The following is a 23,318-nucleotide window of genomic DNA, read 5'->3' on the forward strand; positions in this document are numbered from 1 at the left end:
CATATAATACACAAATATTTTACTCAAATTCCATACCAAAACACTTATAACCCCTTACACTCTATTTGTACAAAATCCAAGCATACTCATTCATCCCCATTCTCATTCTAACACTCAAAAAATACAGCTATCATACAAATAATTCCTAGAAGTTTTTCAACTAGTTCCACAAAAAACACAGACAAATTGTATTTCAACGATATGTATATACAATCAAACATTCATGTCTGACCAAAATTCACAATTCTTGTGGCACAACTAAAGTCTACGTGTTTCGTACCCCCTCAGTTTTCGGGGTTCTCATCAGGACCTTGTCACTGGAAAAGAGAAGAGAAAAAAGCACTTATTCATTAGTCTGGACACTCAAACCCCTTTCCTTACATTCATTACATCCACCAGCACCTCTCGCTTACCTCCTTCGTGATCTAGATCAGCCGATCTAGCACAAATCAAAGAAGATTATTAATCCTTGAAACAAGAAAAACCAAATCTTTTTATAAATCCTGCTAATCTATATGCCAAGTCACATATTTATGGACAACATAAAAACATATAGAAAGTCCTCTTACTTCCACAAGCTCAATGTAATTCAAAGGGATAAACTGCCACACCGGGCTTCATAACACGACTTGAGCGAATTCCTGTTGAAAACAGAGAAAACGATGAATGTCACAGTCCCATTGTTACTAGGATACTGCTTGTGTATTCCTTATTTTCACTTTAACCCCTTTCAACTTACTTAAAAGGTAAATTTTATTTCTCGATAATGTCAGTTTTTTTTTATTTTGGTTTACTGCGTATTGGATTAGCCTGCAGAAAACGAAAAGGAATTGTTGTATATACTCTCTTTAGAGCAGGATCGAACAATCGCCCGACTACGAGGTAGACGCTTACCTCTCGGCATGTTTTCGCTGATGTGAGAAGCTCCGCCGGCGTTTGAACTTCTTTCCGTCCGCGGGCTGTAATGCAATTGAATTGCTGCGACAGCCGTTGTTGCACATAAAGCGCCGGACTTCCGGTTTTATTAGTTGCTGATTCTGGGAAACGTAGTCTACTATTTTCCTTTTCCATATAACGCAACTTTATTGAATGATGTAATGGTAAAAGGAACAACATGGAGCTTATTTCAGGGGTGAAATATTGTATTCTAGAGCATGGGTGCAGTCATTAAGCCAAGCAATAAAATGTCACAAAACATATACAGATTGGAGTTTATGTTTTAAAAAATTATATATAATATTCAGTTTAACTTATATATTTCAGATAATTCATTGAGCCTATCAATTGCTGTATTAAATGTAACTATCAACATTGCTTCTCTTCGTGATAGTTTGATCTCCAAATCTCCTCCTCTGGGGTCTTGTTCCACTTTTGAGATTATGGTCCATTTTAGATCTCTTTCTGAATGATTATTTAGTTTCCAATAATTAACTAATGGAGCTGTTTTCAAATTTTTCCTGATCCTAGATTTATGTTGTGAGATTCTGAATCTCATATCTTGATTCGTCTTTCCTATGTAAAGCATGTTGCATGGACAACGTATTCCATAGATTACATTCTTTGATTTACAATTAGTGAATGCATCATGTTTCCAGTGAATTGAATTATGTGTGAACAAGGCCCCTTCTTCCGTACTCACACAACTGATACAGGTTCCACATTTATGGTGGCCAAAGACTGGAGGAAGGCCCACATGCTCTCTTAAAGAATTCTGTTTTGTTTGTGGTAAGGCCGCTCAAACTATTTGGTTAGCAATGCTTTGGTCTTTTTTAAAAGCAAAGAGGGGGGTTGTTTTCAAAGATGGATTGAGATTTTTTACTAGATGCCAGTTCTGGTTGATGACTTTCTTCAAAAGGTTTGAATTTGGACAAAACGTAGAAATACATACAATTCTTTCCATTGGAGGCCTCTTTCTTTTTTCGAGTAAAACTGGTCGTGGTGTCCACAACGCTCTTTTCATTGCTTTTTTCAACAGTTTTTTTGGGTAGCCTCTTTCTTTCAAGTTATCCAATAGTTTTATACCATGAAATATGTATTCGTCCTTATAGAAACAATTCCGTCTTATCCTAAGGAATTGCCCATAGGGCACATTTTCTCTAAGGTTCCTCGGATGATTGCTCGAGAAATGTAAAGCTTTGTTTCTGATGTCTTTTTGAATAACGTTGTGACCAAACCTCCTTCGGCCGGATAAACTTCCACATCTAAGAATGCCATTTTTTTGTATGAATAATTCATACTAAATTTAATGTCAGCCGTTCTGTTGTCCAACCACTCATGGAATTTACAAAGATTTTCCACGTTATCTGTCCATACCATGAATATGTCGTCAATATAACGAGTCCATTTGCCAATGAATTGGGGAAAAGGATTGTTATTATAGACGATCTGGTCTTCGTATTTTGCCATAAAAAGTACAGCTAGCTCCGGGGCAAAAGGACACCCCATCACTACTCCTTTTACTTGATAGTAGAAATCTCCATTAAAATTAAAATCGTTTTTTTTAGCGCAAAACTTGATAGCTCCATTATAAAATCTGAAGGAACTTGCATCGGTCTTTCTCTTGTTTACAAAAAGGCGGAAATTTCTGCCAACCCTTCATCCTGGGATATCTGTATATATAGCGACACGACATCCAGTGTCACCAAGAAATGTTTATCTTTTTGAAAAATAATTGGTTCTAGTTTATTAATAAAATCAGTAGTGCCCCGTAAGAAAGAAGGCATTTGTGACATAAATGGTTACAAAAAATAATCAACAAATTTTGAAATGGGCTCCATTAGAGATTCACACCCCGAGACGATGGGTCGGCCTGGGGGGGAAGACTCATTGTTATGCACTTTTGGAAGTACATAGAACACTGGAGTTCTAGGATTCTTGTTCTGAAGATATTCATATTCCTTTTTGCCCAGGAAAGAGTTGTTTTTGTAGATCTGGTGTTGGATGTTTTGAGATCTTTCTATAACACTTGTTATCCTCTAACTGTCTCATTACTTTAGAGGTATATTTTGATGTATCCCAAACAACAATTCCACCACCTTTATCCGCCTGCTTTCTTATAATCGATTGATCATTTTTCAAATTTGATAAAGCTTCCATTTGCGGTTTTGAAGTATTATATTTCATCCATTTCTTTTTCTTCTCCATATCAGTAATGGCTAACAGAATAGTTTTTTCAAAGATCACTACTTCTTTTGGGATTTTATTGGCTGGTGGACAAAAAGATGACTTTTTCTTTAGGCCTGTAACCTCCGGGCCCGATTCACAGAACTAACTTAAGACAAAATCCTAAACTTACTACCATTTTGGTATTCACAGAAGGCAGTTACTCATTTTGGTATTCACAGAAGGCACTTACTCATTTCGGTATTCACAGAAGTTAGGAGTCCTAACTTTAGGACTCCTAAATGCCTTCTGTGAATACCGAAAGCCTTAAAATTAGGATTTTTCTCAGTTTAGTAGTTGTAAAGTTAGGAGTCCTAACCTTAGGACTCCTAAACTGAGAAAAATCCTAATTTTAAGGCTTTCGGTATTCACAGAAGGCATTTAGGAGTCCTAAAGTTAGGAGTCCTAAATTTAGGACTACTAAATTGAGAAAAATCCTAATTTTAAGACTTTCGGTATTTACAGAAGGCATTTAGGAGTCCTAAAGTTAGGAGTCCTAACTATACTACTACTAAACTGAGAAAAATCCTAATTTTTAAGACTTTCGGTATTCACAGAAGGCATTTAGGAGTCCTAAAGTTAGGACTCCTAACTTCTGTGAATACCGAAATGAGTAAGTGCCTTCTGTGAATACCAAAATGAGTAAGTGCCTTCTGTGAATACCAAAATGGTAGTAAGTTTAGGATTTTGTCTTAAGTTAGTTCTGTGAATCGGGCCCATTATGTTTGTCGTGTAGATATTTTCTGCAAAGAAAGTTTTTAGTCGAATTTTCCGAAAGAACTCAATAGCCTCACTTTTAAGTTTCACAAAATCCGTACTCCTTGAAGGGACGAACGATAAACCTTTTTCCAATATACTTTGTTCGTCTTTAGTAAGGATTATTTCTGATAGATTAAAGATGGGTGACACTGTTAATTTTTGTAATTCTGTCGACGAGTGGACATCTCCCACGGTTGAGTGTTAAATCGTGTATTCGCACTCGTTTTTTGCTGGCCTATCCCTAAAAAAGGAGTCTGTTGCTGTTGGAAATTCACTCTCCTATTAATAATTTGACGTCCTTCGTTGCTTTCTCCCTCACTTCCACTTGAAGAGGATGATGTTTCGGAAAACGTTATAAAATTCTTTGAAGATCTTCCTTGAAATTCCGGGAGATATCTACGTGATTCGGTTCTTAAATAGAAATCTGACTGTAGGTATGGTTACACCTTTTCCAATGAGAAGTTTTTTTTTATCTTTCTCAAATTTGTTCCCCTTCTGATTGATGGTAAAATCCTTGAATTCTAGTATATCCTTTTCAACTTTTTCTAGTAGAGCCTTCGAATCTGTAATCGTTTGATTTGCTCTAATTTCGGTTTCTAGAATCTCTATTTCTTCCAATTGTTGTTTTTAAATACGTAACGCCGTTTCTACTATAAGGACCATCAAATCACGACTACATTTAGTTTCAATAAAACTATAGCCTTTTTTATACAACGGGTCCGTTGTAAAGATGACCGGGATATTCTTAATTTGCAATCCGCCCGGGATGGTACCTGCCTTTAGAGGTTGAATTAAGAAATGTCCATGTAAATCTGTTCGGATTTGTTTTTTCTTGAGTCGGACTCATTTTGATTTTTTGCTGAGGCACTCAAAGAGGCCGAAGCAAAGAGAGGGGGAGCGTCCAATAGTTTTTTAATGTATTCTTCACTATAAGCGAACGTATCCTGCTCTGACATCGTATCTTAGATCCTACCACAGCAAACCACTCTACCTTCAATCACACTCTTTCAACTACACTTTCTCCTACTGGATTTTCAAATATGTAGATCTACTACCGCCATAATTATTTCAGATATCAAATCAAATAGTCACAGCTTCTAGAAACCTCGCAGATTGCCATCTGCTAAATAAACAACAACACCAGGACTGGGTTTGGACTCTAATCATTAAGGCTGAGCCACAATTAGCCAACATACAACAAGAATGCCAATACTGATAACTTATTATAGTTTTTACTTTAAGGAAACATTGAAATAAAACAATGTATTTCACAGACCTCCTTTCCGTCTGAATAGATCAAATCTTTCTTTTATTTTTCAGAACATATTTCTCTATGTAACACCAAAATTCAAAAAATTTATAAAAATTCTTGCACCTCACATAACACACATCATATAATGCACAAATATTTTACTCAAATTCAATACCAAAACACTTATAACCCCTTACACTCTATTTGTACAAAATCCAAGCATTATCATTCATCCCCATTCTCATTCTAACACTCAAAAAATACAGCTATCATACAAACAATTCCAAGAAGTTGTTCAACTAGTTCCACAAAAGCAACAGAACAATTGCATTTCAACAATATTTATATACAATCAAACATTCATGTATGACCAAAATTCACAATTCTTGTGGCACAACTAAAGTCTATGCGTTTGGCAGGTTGGCAGATGGTGCGATCGTGAGTGTATTGCCGTATGGGATGTTCCTGGCTTCGTGCACTTTAAGGCGGCTCGAGAAGGCATTGCGCCATAGAGATGTTTGCCTTGTGTTGAAGATGAGGTCATTAATGACTGTGCCCTTGTCCTCTCTGAAGCGTAGGTCAGAGATCAGGGTCTCAGGATGAATGTCTGTTCAATATGCACAAGCTTCGGTGACTAGAAGAATTGTACATGATGATAAAAGCCCTCCAGCTACTAGGTATATCTTTTGTGCTGGTGTTGTGCAACGGTATAAGGAGGGGAAGGTCCCAGTGGAAACAAACTTAAACTAGAGCATAGGTATCAACATCACCTGATAAATCAATTGAAAACAATATTGTATATGTTGAACAAATTTATACATAATGAACATGTATTCTCATGTTAAGAAACATCACATTTGTCCATAAATTTTCAAAGAAGTGCCCCAAAAGGGAAGGGAGGGATAAGTGCAGCAATGTGCGAGTGTGAAGGTAAGTGAACAAGGGAAGAGCAGTGAATAATATGTATATCAAAATCATAAACTGCCTATCCAGCCTTATTCAAAGCTAACCGATTTACAAAGCCATAATATTTAAAAGGACACAGTGAATCTATCAGTGTCATCCATTTAAGGTAAACAAAACAAAGCTGTCGACATTTTGACCCAGGTGTTGTATGTAGGCAAATGAGGTGCTTACAGTAGGGTCTTCATCAGGACAGCGGGGGGCACCCTCGAATCACCGGTGCAGGCGGAGGAGAAACAGATGATGATGGTCCCCCAGGCTCCAGGGTCAGAAAGGGACGTGATCCTACTAACAGATTAAACAGGTGATTTCTGACTATTCTCTGTGTGTTTCGCAACAGTGCATGACTCTCAAGGTTGCCCAGCCTCCTGTGTGTTTCCCTAAAACGGCCTGTATTATTCCCCCTCTGTGACATGCAGTGCATAAAGAGTTTCAGGGTGCGCTCACACTGCTTCTTTTCACTAGAATTCCTCTTTATGTGTAACATTTCTCCAAAAGGCAGTAGACTTGCAATTCAGCATGCTTTGAAACTCGCTATCTGAGATGTAAAACTTGACATCTAGAAATTTAATCCTGGTCTTATGTAGGCCTGGGTGGAATTGCAGAAAAACGTAGTTGAATACTGAGTAGTTCCACGTGAAGGCAGAGTATTGTTCAGCCACCCCTAATAGCTTTTCCAGGTGCCCTTCAAGCACTCTTGGCTCAGTGGCTTGTTGTGCTGAGATTGTGTTTTTTCTAAATACTTTGGGCTGACAGCATTGCCAAGGAGAGAGGCCCTGGCTGCATCATGCATAGGTGAGGGTGGAGGGGCTGGAGAATGGGCTGAGGGTTGATCTGTGTAGAGCTGAGAAAGGTCAATGTTGGAAAGATATTTCACATGGAAAGTGCATGCACAGGACACAGGTTATCGGCACAGGAGGGGAACGTGAAAAGTCCTTGAAGCTGAGCCATTAAGGAAAAGCAAGACACCTTTCTCACTGAGGTATGTATGGAATAATGCTTAAAGATAAAAAAAGTCCTAATCATGAAGATTTACTTCTTAGATACTGAAAGAATCAAGTATAGAAACTGCTTACATGCTTCACACACTGAGCTATTAATTTAAAGCACAGCACTTCTTCCTTTATGAGATACATAAAATAACATCAGGGTCAGCATAATTAAGCATAACCAATACAAAATCAGATTACCTACTCTCATGAGCTGCTTTATTGGTCCCCATGTGTAACAATAGCTGCTGTAACAACTAATGCGTGCCAACATGGAGTGAGCCCTGACCATCCTCGTGGCTCTGTGCACTCTCGTCTTCACCTTCCCCTCACAGGCATGCGGCAAATATACCATTTGTGAGAGACTTACCTCTGTGGAATATAGGGCAAGGGACTACCAAACATGAAACAATAAGGCAGATGCTGAGTTCAGCCAGTGGATTTCTGCTGATGCTCTGAACGTAGGCCTCTGAAAACAAGTGTACAAATCTGCCATATGTGTCAGTGAAGTCCCATCTGTGAGACAGGGCTTCCACGTCATTGTGCATGCATATGCTGTGCATTTGTCATGGTGCTCCGGTTTGGTGTGTCTATCTAGTTCTGCCTAGTAGAATATTAGGGTGTAGTAGTGGGACTCGAGGAACTCCTTGCAGGGTGCAATGCACAACAGCAGCTCTATGCAGCATCCTTGAAATGGTAAGAGGTGCGCACCAGTAAACTCTGCTTTGCCGGCAGGAGGCTTTTTGCCGAACTCCATGCTCCTAGCAGAGCGCTGAGTAGCAAACCTATGTGAACTTCATTGGCAGAGCAGAATTCACCACCCACCCCTAGTTCTTATGGCTATTCATGGTGAATCTGACATTCCAGTTGTTACTGTTGAGGAACTCGAAATAGCTCTCCATCTGGCAGAGAGACTCCATCCATATCACTATGGTATCATCTATATAGCACCCCTAAAAACAGACATGTTTAGTCTATTCTGATGCCGCCAGTGCCCAGGCATGGACCCTCTGAAACTGGACCATGAAGAGGTTGGCATAGGAGGGGGCAAACCTGGACCTCATACCAGTCCCTTGGAGTTGCTGAAACCACAGTCCATCATACAGAATTAGTTATTACACAAAATCAGATCTGACATTTCTATTAGCATTTGTGAATGCTCATATAAATTAGCACACCTGGTGGATAGAAAAGACTCAAGAGCTGTCAAACCAAGGTCCTTCCTAATACATATATATAGGCTCTCCACATATAAAGTCACAAGCCTCATCCTTTCCAAATCCCATACCACATATTCAAACTTGCTCAATTAGTCCAATGTATCTTCTACATAAGTAGGCAAGTTAGTAACAAATTGCTCGAAAACAACATCTGCAAATTCAGAGATGTGTTCTGTAGGGGAACCAATGACTGCTATAATGGGCAGCCTGGCAAAACGGCTGCTTCCTTGTGTATCTTTGGAAGCATATATAAGCATGGATGTCTCAGAAAGTCAGCCTTCAGGTATTAGTATTCCAAGTTCATCAAAATACATATCTTATGCTAATGTGTCAATCTCTCATTGATGACAGACCTAACTGTTGTAGTGAAGTTGTGACCCAGGGTCCCATAACAGTCCCTATTGTTTAACTGTCACATTAAATCTAATGGTATTGGGAACAATTCATTATAAATATGATCTCCCCGTGATCTCAGTCCTCATCCTAATGTACCCAGATGATATACATCTGTCTTCCAAGTCATGTGGGTCACTTAAGACTCTTCTAGCAAGGAGTTCAATATCATTGAATTGCATATTCTGTGGAACAAATTTAGATTCAGATCTCAAATTGCTGTCACAAATGTTCAACTCTGCCAGCAAATCCTCCATATTCAAATGTAACTCATTGTCAAGAAATAATACAATATAAATATCCTCTACATCTGAGATAGTCATATCCGATAATTCAATGCTTTTATTAACATGATATATCATTTGCAGATTTTCGGCAAAAAAGATCTTACGTTTGAGTGTTCTAGTAAACTTAAACAAATCAATCTGAACCTCAGTAAACATCACAACAGTTCATAGGGCAAAAAGACAAACCCTTATTCAAACCATTCATTTCAGCATTACACAAGGTATAGTCGGATAGGTTTACAAACAGTTTGACAGTAGTAGAAGAACCACCTATACCAGTGCTCATGCCTGGTATTGTTTTGTCTTCGTTTGTTGCCTTGTCTTGACTCCCATGTGTGTTTCTGTTTTTTTAACCCCCCTCCTGTCACCTCTTCTTGATTTATGTACATTGGATTTTTTTTTAGACTCATGCAATATCTATTTAGCTTGTCTAAAAACGTAGAGGGCCCAACGACAGCACACAAAATTACACTTGCTAAAAAGAGGGGGAAAGGGGGAAGCGACTATGGATCAGGAAACAGCCCAGACCTTTCAGGAGTTCTACGAGACACTATACAAAAAAGACACCTATCTGGACGTGACATGACATTGTACTTACAGAATGTTACAGTGTCCAAAATAACACTGGTCCAGGAAAAATCCTTGGACAATCCAATACTGACTGAAGAGGTGGTCACCTCGATTTTGCAACTTAAACTGCTCAAATCGCCTGGCTCGGACAGATTCCCCACAATTTTTGTCATATCCTAGCCCCGATACTGACGAGATTATATAACACCTTTGGGAGCCTAGGATCGATCCCTTCAACTATGCTGGAGGCAGCGATAGTAGTACTACCAAAACCCAGAAAAGATAAGCAGGAATGTGGGTTGTATAGACCGGTATCCCTTCTCAATGTAGATTTAAAATTATTCACAGGCAAATTGGCCACGAGATTAGGTCCCCTAATGCAGAATCAAATAGAACCTGAACAGGCAGGGTTTATTCAAACTTGGCAAAGCGGAGATAATACGAAGAGGATTCTTCACTTAATAGGCCCACCAAACAAACATGTACGCGCTTCTACTGACGGTTGATGCCAAAAAGGCGTTTGACCAGTTGGATTGGAGATTCTTTTAACAGACTATGGTGCATTTAGGGTTGGATAACAGGTTTCGGGAATGGGTAGGTTGCTGCTATGGTGCCTCAACTCTCATCCCTTCTTTATTCAAAGAGGCACCGGGCAGGGATGCCCATTGTCACCCCTCCTATTTGCACTATATATTGAGCCCCTAGAACAGAGAATTCAGGACAACCCAGAGATTAAAGGGATACCGTTTGGAGGGGAGTCCACCATATTAGCTTGTACACGGATGATTTCGTTGGAGGAACCAAAGAGATCACTTCCCGCCTTTTTAAAGGAACTGGAGGTCTTTGGTCAGGTTTCGGGTTTCCGGGTAAATGTTAGCAAATTGCTGATCCTCAATTTGAATCTAATGAGTCGAACCTCCCAGAACGAAAGGGAACAGATCCTGAGGATTCGGGTGGTGGAGTCTGTTCCATACCTAGGGCTTGAACATGTGGCTACGAATAATCAAACGATCAGATCAAACTACGACAGGCTAATGCGACAGATTAAAAAGGAGTTGAGTAATTAGGGGGGACATCAACTATCGCTCCTAGGGCGAGTGGTGGCGATCAAAATGACTCTTTTACAGAAAGCATTGTACTTATTTCAGACTTTGCCTGCACTCCCGCTGGAAGGGGTCCTTACGTCACTACAGCAAGAAATCAATCGCTTTGTGTGGGCCGGAGCCCGACCACGTATGAGAAGAGAATGAGGATACATGAGGCCAGAAAACGGGGGTATGGGGATCTCGAACTTATTGGATTACTTCAAAGTGGCCCAATTTAGATACTTGGTAGAATGTGGTATGCCCGAGTCTGAAAAAAGAAGGCTATTCCAGGACAGAGCACTAGCGGGGATTCCTCTATGGAAGGCCCCTTTCATGAAAGAAGTCGAACAGACCTCAAAGTTTACTGAGGACACCGATTACAAAATCTGTGATGAAAGTATGGGAGGGGATGGCTACTACACGGAGGCTCATGACATACCCATCACCTATGGCGTCTCTATTTGGGAATAGACAGTTCACCCCAGGAATGGAGGATAAGGCATTTCAGGCGTGGCACGGCACATCATGCAGATCAGTAGGGCACCTGTTTGATTTGACGGGAATATTTTCATTTCCACAGATAAAGGAAGATTATGGGGTCCGAGAAACGGAACGGTTAAGATACAAGCAATTACTACATTGGGTACTTCAACCGGGGATCCTGCAGCAGGATGGCCGCAAACTGACTCAATATGAGAAATGGTCAGTAACAAAACAGAATGACAAGGGGTTGATATCAGAGATCCCTGATATGATCAGACAGTCAGTTCTAAAGCACTTCATGCCTAACCAGAAAGGTGGGGGAGTGAACTTGGCAGAGAGTTATCTCCGAAGGAATGGGAAGGGATTTACTATAGAGCAAAACACACAGCACGTAATGTGGCCAGTATTGAAACGGCTATGAAAATTGCTACGTACTGGTACCTTACACCTGTTTGCTTTAATAGAGGTAACCAGGATAGGAGCCCTAACTGCTTGAGAGGTTGTGGGGAGGAGGGAACCCTGGTGCATCTACTATGGGAATGTCAGACTTTAATGACTTACTGGTCCAGAATATTAGATGACATAGACCAATAATTCGACACACAGATACCGAGACTACCAGTGTATGTGGTGCTAGATTCACCCAACTCGATAACATATCCACTCAAAAGCTGTAAGGGACGACAGATGGGGTTAGCGCTGGGGAACCTCTTCAAAATATCCTAACTCATTGGGGACATCAACACCACCCACTTACGTAGGCTGGCTATATAGGATATGGTACACCCTAGGAATGGAACATATAACTGCCTCCTTGATTAGTTCTGCAAATGCATTTCAGAAGGAGTGGAAACCATTTTTAACGTTGTTGTTGAAGAAGTTTAACAAAATCACTCGCCCAAAGTACTACGCTTAACGGATCCGAATTTAGAGACCCAATTACCTCAGAACAAACACACTGCGATATCGCCAAGCTCTCAATGAATACAATATGAAAAGTAACAGGATTACCGGTAGGGGGGGTGTTCAATTTATTGGTTTATCTTTTAGAACTGTGACTTGCGATACAACGACGATATGCATATTGTGACAGAAACAATTGTATGAAAACTGTATGAAGAATGTAATACGAGCATTGGATTTTCAAAGATTTACATTGTATGTCAAGCAATTTAGAGTTTATTGAAGAAAGATGATGTATCACTCTCCCATTAATGATAATAATAAAAAAGATTTAAACATAAATACGTAGAGGAGCCAAGTGGATTGAAATTCAGTTTGTGAGTACTAGGTATTGCCTCATCAATAGAAGAGGCATCCGAGCTGCTCTCACCAGTCGTGAGCTTAGCTGAATTATCATGCTGGGCCTGTTTTTGAAGAAGGGATGCCTGATCAAATCGTTTGTCAAATGTATAAACTCCCCTCGCAATCTTGCGCATTTTTCCATCTTTTACCATGTTTTAATGCTTTTGTATTTGGTCCTTAAGGATGACATAGTTCTTATCAGTTGCTTCCTTTAAATTTAAATCAACTATGTCCTTAACAAGTCTCTGTATGTTATTTCTCAATTTGGCTAACTTCCTTTAGACATGCTTTACTAAAATGTTCATCATTATTGCCGAATTGTTAAAGAGATTATCCTCCCATTCTTATAGTAAGTCGCTGTCAAGGTCATCAAACTTTGGGAAGGTAAGGACACGTGAGCCTAGTGGTACTTTCCTATTTTATATATACATCCCACCATTATAGGAGCTCTTGTTTTTTAAGCTTCTCTAATCTGATAAAATTACTTTTTAAGGCCTTATTGGGATTATGATTAGAGGTTTGTAGTTGTTAAGATGGTTTAGGGGTACTAATGAATAAAGCCGTAGCTGTTTCCTCTCTGTCATCGTCAAATAATGTCATCTTTAACCAAATTCACATTAAAGAAAAGGAAACAGATGCTGGTAAAACCACTGTTTACTAAAACAGTTAAAGTTTGCCATTGCCGCACACTGCATAGTCCCTAACGAACAAATGCTCACTCCCAGGGCCACCCGTCTGCAATGCCCCAAACACAGGAAAGGTTTAGAATAGGAAAGGGGTACAAAAGGGGGTGGTGATGGACGGAGCATCAGAACCAATCAAACACTCACACCCAGTCAACAGATCTGGGTTTGATCCGTCACCGTTCTTTAGCCCACTCTGCCACCCCAGTTCAGACATGGCCATATGCAAATCAGTCTGACCCTGTGCCTCATGGGAACAGTCCAGCCCGAACTGCCAAGCCATGCCTTCCCTTGCTCACTTTGCCACTGGATTCAAGCAAGCCTGGCTGAAGACGGCTGAAATGCCAGAAACCGGTCCTAGGAAGCTTGTTTCCGGTCCAGGGAAGACATGGCTTGGCAGTTCGGGCTGGACTGTTCCCATGAGGCACAGGGTCAGACTGATTTGCATATGGCCATGTCTGAACTGGGGTGGCAGAGTGGGCTAAAGAACGGTGATGGTTTAAACCCAGATCTGTTGACTGGGTGTGAGTGTTTGATTGGTTCTGATGCTCCGTCCATCACCACCCCCTTTTGTACTGCTTTGTTCGCCATAAGTTGGCAGGGTATGCTCAGACGTGAGTCCCTTGCTCACTTTGCCACTGGATTCAAGCAAGCCTGGCTGAAGACGGCTAAAATACCAGAAACCGGTCCTAGGAAGCTTGTTTCCGGTCCAGGTAAGACATGGCTTGGCAGTTCGGGCTGAACTGTTCCCATGAGGCACAGGGTCAGACTGATTTGCATATGGCCATGTCTGAACTGGGGTGGCAGAGTGGGCTAAAGAACGGTGATGGATTAAACCCAGATCTGTTGACTGATGCTCCGTCCATCACCACCCCCTTTTGTACCGCTAGAATAGGAAAGGAGCACTCAATTAGGAACAGATTCTCTCAGACGATCAATCGCATTGAGTTGAATCACTTTGGGTTCGATCCCCATGATACGTATAAAATCTGACTAGTAGTACACATCAGGCATACAGATCAAAAGCATCATAAACCATGTGCGTCCTTAATAGTTATTCTTTATTGCTTGATTCCAGAGAAAAATAAAACATGGACGCAACCAACGTGCTTCATCTCTCAACATCAGAACTTCTTCAGGGCTTTAAAAAAACACACAAGACATAGACTGTTAAGCAGACAGACAAAATAACAATAAAATATTAAATGTTGCGTATACTTATTCAAAACATCTAGGACAATTTAAAATCAAAATGCAACAGATATGAAACATAAAAAACACCCAATAAAAAACATGCTTAAATTAATATGGAGACGTGCCCTTATGAGTGCTTCCAGAAACACAGTATTTTGAATGCTTGTAGAGAATTTTCAATTCTGGTGCGCATGGTTGCTATCGAGTTTCGGCCACAGATATAAAAAAAACTTTTGTAAGCTCCTAGTTAATTCCCCTGACATTATTTAAGGGTTTATGGGGTGTTATAAATATTCAAGTTCTGGGCACTTCTGAGATACTTTTTTAGAGGGATTTTCTGTGAATAGTGCTAAGGACTCTGTGCAAACTGTGGAATAATGGTCTCATGTATTGCCTTCAAATGTTGTGGTAAGCAATAATGGTCTTTTCATATTGTGATCTTTTATGGAGTACTAGTGAAACCTAATATGACACATGAGTTGATGTAGGTTTTATTAAGGAGATCATGTTTGTTTGACTGTCTTTAATTTTTAGGCTTTTCCTGAAAGAAGCGTGTTATATGATGCACTTAATAAGACTTGGGGACATAAAGAAATTATAATATTGGAGCTAGCATTATTTGCATCAGGCTGTGTATATTACCCATATAGATTTTAGGGAGTCAGTAATCATAAATTGAAACATGATTACTATCACGGGATGTAGGACTGGGACTTGAGCGATCACAGCCCCAAGCTCCAATACGAAGAAATGTACCTACCTCTTATATTACACTGGAATGATGACTGAAGACAAACAGGAATTCATGCAAACCAACGCGGGCCCTGATCAGCAATGTGCATGGGGTGCTGGACAAGACTTACTGGGACCCTCTCCAGAGCAAGATGGTTTTCCAGGACGAAGACCTGAGAGGAACCGCAGAGGAGAGGAAGGGGGTTAGAAAGAAAGGGAAATGTAAGGGGAATGACGGATAGACTTTTTTACATATATTCTTCAGTTCTGCTTCTCTTCTGTCACAGTCAAGGGAGTGAAAAATCAGACGTGCATGAGGGACTTTGTCTAGCATGTTTGATTTTTTTTGGACACTCATTCAAACTCACCTAATAGATACGTGAGATAGCCAAACACCAAGAATTAATCACACATGAAGAATGTGATATATACATATATAATTATCAGATACACTTACCTGCAGTCCCCTTTCTGTCAGGGGTGTTGTCGTTCGGAATCCTGAATAATCTATAAACCCAGGAGAAGAAGAACAAAGAAGACTATTTACTCCAAGTGGAACTTGCAGTTTTATTTTCCCCAAGTGCAATTTACAATCTCCTATTTCAACGTGGGTAAGAGTATTAAAAGGACTCATTGGCTCTAAAAACTGCTTACTTAAAGACACAAGTAGTCCTGAGGAAGCTTTTGAGGAATATGGACACTCTCAATTTATAGCTGGGGAAAGTTGAGAAAACACATGAGAAGCTCAAAGCTACTGTTGGTGTAGTTAAGACAAAGGTCTCGTGCCTGGAAACCCAGAGGACGATGCCTCTTTCAACAGTCAAAGATATGGACAATCAATCCCACCGAAATAACATCAGGGTTTTGGGGGTGCCAGGGGGAGTGGAGGGGTTTGATTCCAGGGGCTATGCAGTTTAGTTGTTCAGGGAAGCCTTTTCTCCCTTTGGGAACTGGGATATTGACAGCATGCTTCAAAGAGCCCATCACTATCCAGTCTGTCCTCCATTTGAGGGATCACATCCACACTACCCTTGAGCCATCTTGATATACGTGGGCAATTTCTCACTCCAACAAGAGATCTACGGGGCTGATCATTCAAGATCACCAGTGAATGTGGCAGAAGTGGATTTTTTCATGCGTTGGCATTGGCAACTCAAAGAGAATATCCTGGCACTCCAGGAGCTTGGGGCTTCGATCTCATTACTGAATTCAACAATTGTGTGCATCTGATTCAAGGGGAAAACCTATTCTTATTTTGACACCCAAAAGGTCAAGGAGCATCTGAATAAGCGGCAAGGTGGAAATGAGGAGAATGATGGTCTTGTCTGATTATGCTTATCTTTTTTCCTTTCTCCTTTTCCTTGCAGGTAGTGATGGAGAGGCTGACCCTGCTGCCATTTTTTCTGGTCATACTCTGCTCCATCTAGCTAATCTTTCCTCTGCCCATTATCTTTCTCTCCAATATTTCCATTTCCTTTTTAATGTCCTCATTTACTGTACTTTCAGTCCCTCTATGTCTCTATTACCTTGTTTATGGGTCAGTGTCTGGATCAGAGGGCTGCTAGCCGTGTTTTGCTAGCTGGTTTTTCAGGTTTTGCTTAGGCCAGACTATAGCATTAGTTGGGATGTATTCGGCATCGTGGCTGTCTTGGTTTTGTCTGTAGTTTCCTAGATTATTTGTTTGTGTGCTGTATCTTTGGTCTGAGGTTCTTCGTGTGGGTGCTCTGCACTCACGACTTCTATGGTGCTTAAGGTTCGGTTTTGGCTGGGAAGTGTTTGTCCTCTTTATGGACTTTGTTTGGGGGGTTAGGGTGTCAGCATTGAAAGGGGTCAGGTCGGGTTAAGGAGGAAGTTTGGGGTCACTGTTTTCTTTGTTTGGATCTTTTAATGGGAAAGGCTCGGGTAGGAATTCTGCAAAAAAAAAAAAGAGGTCTTGCGTCTTTGTCTGTGGCCTTTTAAAATTAGGGCCAAGAAGTACTTTGTTTTGCTACTTTTACAAAGGGCTTGCTGGAAGCTTTTTTGAGTATAACAAGTGTTAACCGGGGGGATGGTCCTGACCAACGGATTCACATTCTTTCTTGAAATGTCAATTGTTTGAAGGTTTCCCACAAGCATAAGCTAATTAGAGAAGAGATGCCATATCTTCATCCCCAACTAGTAGGTCTTCAGAAAGCCGATATTTTGACAACAAAGGTCTCTCTTTTGGATGACCTGGACTTCCAGGTACTTTCCTAAGCCTGCTTCTCTTCTTCTCAGAGAGGAATTGCTTTATTGGTTCAGGGTAAGACCTGTGTACTCATTGATCACTGTATTGATGTTGGGGGGTGGTGGCTTGTTGCTACGTTCAAGCGGGTCCAACTGTGTTTTATGCTATGTGTACTTTAAGAATGTATGATGTTACAACACAAACATTTACAACGCATGCCTTTACAATGCAGTTTGTACATCGCAACATCATTACAAATCATGATTTTACAACGCATGCCAACACAACGCATTTTCAGAAACTACATTTACAACGCATGTCACTACAACGCATACCATTACAACGCATACCATTATAATGCATATTACTTTTAGGGCAACAGTAGGGTAAGTGTTGGATACTGTAGGGGTAAACATTACAATTCCCACTCCAGTGAGTACAGAAGCACGGTAAGTGTTGGATAGTGTAGGGTTAAAAATGACTATTCCCCATTACTTACCTTATAATGCGTTGTAATTGCAAGTATTGTAGTGAAATGCGTTGTAATGGCTGCGTTGTAATGGCATGCAATGTAAAGGATGTTGCGTTGTAATTTCTGCGTTGTAAAGGTTGTTTCCCATACTTTAAGGGAAAAATAATGATGATCTTGCAGTCTTTAATAATTTGTTTTCTGAGCTGCACTAATGGCCCATGCATGGATTCTTCCTACAGGGGCAGGGAGGCTAATTCCCTTTTTGGGAATACAAACAGCTCAAAATAATTGTCCTGGGCTGCCTTGCATTAATTGATTGAACCATATGCTCTGGTGGATGTTTGGCATCATGCTCAAATGAGAGAGCACAGGTTTACATACTTCTCTGGCCCTCATAAATCTTTCTCCTGGATTGATATGTTCCTTGTTCGTAATTTCCTTGTGTCCTACCTTGGTATTTTCCTGAATCCTAGAGTCATTTTGTACCACATATCATTGTCTCTTTTTATCCGGGCAGAGGGTGGTTTATCTAACATGATGCCACATCCGTGGATGTTCAAGCTACAAATCCACTTAGAGGAAGTGTTTATTCTTTCCTTGAAGAAGGAGACAAGGCTTTTCTTTGAGAGTAATATGGGTTTGGCTTCTATTCTCATGGTATGGAACACATTTAAAGCTTTTTATAGGGGACATACCGGAAATTATTATTCCTTTAATCAGAAACCGGCTGCTCAGGCCGAGGCTGCGACACAGCTTACTCTCACCTTTTCTGACTCCAATCTGGTCAGCTGTGCAGCTGACCAGGACTTGGGATCATGTGCTTCCCTGTTGAATTTCTGATAACTTAGGCGTCTCTAAGGGAGTGCATGCTTGACAACATTATTAAAAAGGCCCGGGTCAAGCAATTCACTTTTCTTGAAAATAGCAAGAAAATGGGCCATCTCCTTTTCTTTTGGGTCCATGATATAATTAGCGCATCCATTATCATGGTAATTAAGAACTCTCATGGGGATTCATTGACCGATCAAACCCTCATTTAAGACAAGTTTCCCCGTTTTTTTTTTCAAAACATTTACGACAAGGAAGTTGTTCCTTACAAGGAGCAAATGGCCCAGTTTCTTTGAGTTCACCACCATTGGAAGCTGTCTATCATACATCAAGACAGGTTTGAAGACCCTGTATTGGTTTCTGAAATTGAAACGGCAATCGGCCAGCTGGCACAAGTTAAGGCCTGTGGCCCAGACCAACTCTCAGTAGAAGTTTGTATTAAATGATCACATGTTGTAGTCTTGGTCCTCTGTGAATTATGTATCTCTTTCGATGTACTTGGACAGGTTCCTGGGTCATGGACAGAGACCAACATTGTTGTCTTTCCCTGGAAAGGGAATGATGCTTCTCTCTGTGGATCATACCTGCCTATTTCTTTGATTAATGCCAAATCAAAAATGTGCACTCGTATATTGACTAATGAGCTTACAATCGTTATTCCAGATCTCATTTATGACAATCAAAACTGCTTTATTCATGGACGTGATACCACCGCCCACTTTAATACTGTCATCGCTGCCTTAGAGGTAGGCTGTGCGGTTAAGGTGATAATGTTAAATGCTGAAAAGGCATTTGACGGTGTTTCCTGGCCCTACCTTTGGGCTACGATTTAGTCATCAGGTTTTGGGCCATGCTACATCACTCAATTTCAACAGTTTTATGAGCATCTCAAGGCTAGAATCTCATGTTTCAGCTCTATGAGTGAAACAATTCAGATTAACTGTGATAACCATCAGGGATGTCCACTTTCACCTCTGCTCTCCGACCTTCATATCGAACTGTACGTTCAATCTTACAATCATAACTGCTGCATCGGTGGTTTCCTTAGCAGCTATTGAGAGTATGGCAGGCGAGTTTGGGGCTATCTCTGGGTATAAACTCAATCTTGAAAAGACTCTGGTTTTAGCTAATATCTCTCCTTCTCTGGATGATAGATGATGGGTCAAATCATCAACTTACCTGGGGGTCAAAGTCTCCTTGAATATGGAGGAGGTGATCTAGCTCAATTATGGTGCACTCTCCAGCAGAACATTGGAGATATTCAGCAAGTGACAACATTTACATATCGGGTTGATTGGACAATGCAACTTGATCAAAATTGTTATACTTCCTCATTATTTGTACTTGTTTCGCTGTATACCCTTGTATATAATGTTTGTATGCAAATGGAGGCAGCTTGTTAAAAATTGATCTGGGACTATAAGAAGCCTAGGGCCAATATACGAAAGCTGCAGTATCCAGGGCTGAAGGGTGGACTGTCACTACTCAATAAGCGTTCTTATATTTTAGCAGCATTTATGACTTGACTAGTTAAGGTGTTGTGGCTTGAACCATGGGGGTATGGACAACTATTACCTGAATATCTCCCTTGGGGGGCAGATATCACTCCACATACTGGCATTATTGACATGGTCTATTTTAAGAGGACTCAGCTTAAGCCACTCAGCGTCTTTGATTCTATCTGGTCCTTGTTCAAAACTCGGATCTCGGAGGTTGCCCTATTCAATTTCTACTCTTATTTGGGGTATAATTCCAACTTTCCTAAAAATAAGTTCACAAAAGCTTTATTGACGGCTGGCAGGCATTGTACTTATTCACACTTGGTTTTTCCCACAAGGGCAATAGTCTTCTTTCCTTTGAGATGCTTTCCCAGCACTATTCTCTCTCCCGCTCTGGCTTTTTTTGCAAATCCAGCACTTTATTAGGGGTCTGAAGGAGGAAGATGTAGATTGTTCTTCTATTGACTTTCTGGAATATTTACATCAGGGCTCACCCAAGACGTGCATTAGTTGTGTTTTTTAATTGATTCAGCCGGCGGAGGTTTAACAGCGGCCTGATATCTTTCAGATTATGGCCGATGAGAGGAGCCGAAATTTTGGGGTTTTAATTAAAATATATAAATAAGTTCCACACTTGTAAAGTGCAAACTCATCACCCCAAGCTATCCAGGCACTGGGAGACCATCTGGGAGATTAAGTGAGCTATTGTCCAGAGTCACATAATGCTGAGTTGAGCTACTGCTGGCGATTGAACCATGAGCCCTGCGATCTGGAGTCAACCACTCTGGCTGCTGCGCTACACCTCTCCCATGTACCCTCGATGACATGAGATGCCTTTACGCCTTCTCAAAAACAGTGCTGAACATCTCCCGGGTCAGATTTCATGAGTTTAAAGTTATCAATGATTTATATTATACTGCTCATTGTTTATTCATCATAAGTTTGAGGCAGGATTCTAAGGGGCCGATTCTGATAGCCGGTCGAACAGCTGTCCGTAGCCTTACCGTGCGACCGACATGTACCCGGAGCCGGTCCATCCTGTAGAGTAAGTACGATGCGCATAACTGCCAAAAACACGACCGACACGTAGGCTGTGAATCAAGCCCCATTTTCCGTCCGAGCCGTAACTCTCAAAGAGGAACCGTGTCGCCCGGAAGCAGTATCCATAGCAGTTTCCGGCATGACAAGTAAGATGCGTACTTGCTACGCGCCGGACAGGTCGTCACGTACGGCACGTCACAGCATCCGGAAAACAAGCATATCAGCTACAATTCGCGCCACAAATCAACACACGGCTATGAGACGGACCAGCTTGCAGCGGGTACGAGACAGAGCAACAAGCATCCTGTACGACACGAACACATCATGAATCCCATCGCGCAGGTCATACCAGTACTCTACATCTATGACTGGCTCAGGGACTGACGCCGGCGGCGCAAGCGGTAAGTCAGACACCTACCACAAAAACAAACGACACGTACCCGCAAAATGGCACACACACACTGGGTATCCATATCCTGGCCACTAACAACAGCCCACCAAAGGGGTCGTATTGCCAGCACCACTAACACCCCCACCCATAGGGGGCCTGTTGCCCATCGCTACTGCCACCCACACCCATAGGGACTATGTTGCCCATCACCTCTACCACCCCCACTGACAGGGGACCTGTTGCTCATCACGCCTGCCACCCCCACCCTTATGGACTATGTTGCCCATCACCCCTGCCACCCACACCCATAGTGCTTATGTTGCCCATCACCCCTGCCGCCCCCACTCACAGGAGGCCTGTTGCTCATCACCCCTGCCACCCCCACTCACAGGGGACCTGTTGCTCATCACTCCTGCCACCCCCACCCATATGGACTGTGTTGCCCATCACCCCTGCCACCCACACCCCTCGTGCTTATGTTGCCCATCACCCCTACCACCACCACTCACAGGGCTTATGTTGTCCATCACCCCTGCCACCCCCACCCATAGGGACTATGTTGCCCATCACCCCTGCCACCCACACTCACAGTGGACCTGTTGATCATCACCCCTGCCACCCCCACCCATATGGACTATGTTGCCCATCCGCCCTGCCACCCACACCCCTAGTGCTTATGTTGCCCATCACCCCTGCCACCCCCAATCACAGGGCTTATGTTGCCCATCACCCCAGCCACCCCCACTCACAGGGCTTATGTTGCCCATCACCCCTGCCACCTCCACCCATATGGACTATGTTGCCCATCACCCCTGCCACCCACACCCCTGGTGCTTAGGTTTCCCATCACCCCTGCCACCCCCACTCATAGGACTTTACCCATCACCCCTGCCACCCCCACTCACAGGGCTTATGTTGCCCATCACCCCTGCCACCCCCACTCACAGGGGACCTGTTGCTCATCAGCCCTGCCACCGACACCCATAGTATGGGTGATGCGCAACACATCCAGCATATGCAAACATCAGGTATGTCTGCAAAATACATCCCCCATGACATCATGACAACAGTGTGTAGTCTGTGACAAATGCCAACAACAGTGATTATGGCTACGAGCATACAATGTAAGTAACAGCACATGTGTGACCAACACATGAGTGTGACATACATAAGGCAAGCATCACCATAGCACTGTGCCAATGAAAAAAGAACACCCCCTCACTGTGTAGAGCAAAAGTTAAGTGTGGGCTTCCAAACTGCAGCAGATGTTGAGCATTGTGGTGATGGGGTCTAAACCCCCCCTCATCACAGTGACCAAAAGTTAAGTGTCATCATGGTCAAAGCTGCAAATAACAAACAGCATGTATGAACCCTGCTCCCAACACAATAAACACTTCTGTGATGAAGTATTGTTTGTGTCCCATTCCCACAGAGATGTGGTGAGGCTAACAGTGCTGTGAAAACATAACACACTCTCGGCCATGTGCAGACAGGCACCACACATGGGGGCTGACAATGCATACAGTGTACAATGACACAAGAGCAGAAGTGACCATCACAAAGCATACACACATCTCGAAAATAGACACACTAACCAAAACAACCTGTGTAGACTGTAGGTGTCAGCTCACAAACTCCCATTCCATGCCAGGAATGGCACCTAACAACCAGGATGAATGTGCACAATGATGTGATATGACTCACAGGGATAGCAGGCAAAATCACAGAAACGGCATCCAGACAATGGCCCACGACAGCAATACCAATGCACTGATGCAGATGCACAATCACAAACAGGCAACCT

Source organism: Triturus cristatus, chromosome 8, assembly GCF_964204655.1.
Source record: "Triturus cristatus chromosome 8, aTriCri1.1, whole genome shotgun sequence".
In the NCBI taxonomy this organism is placed as follows: Eukaryota; Metazoa; Chordata; class Amphibia; order Caudata; family Salamandridae; genus Triturus; species Triturus cristatus.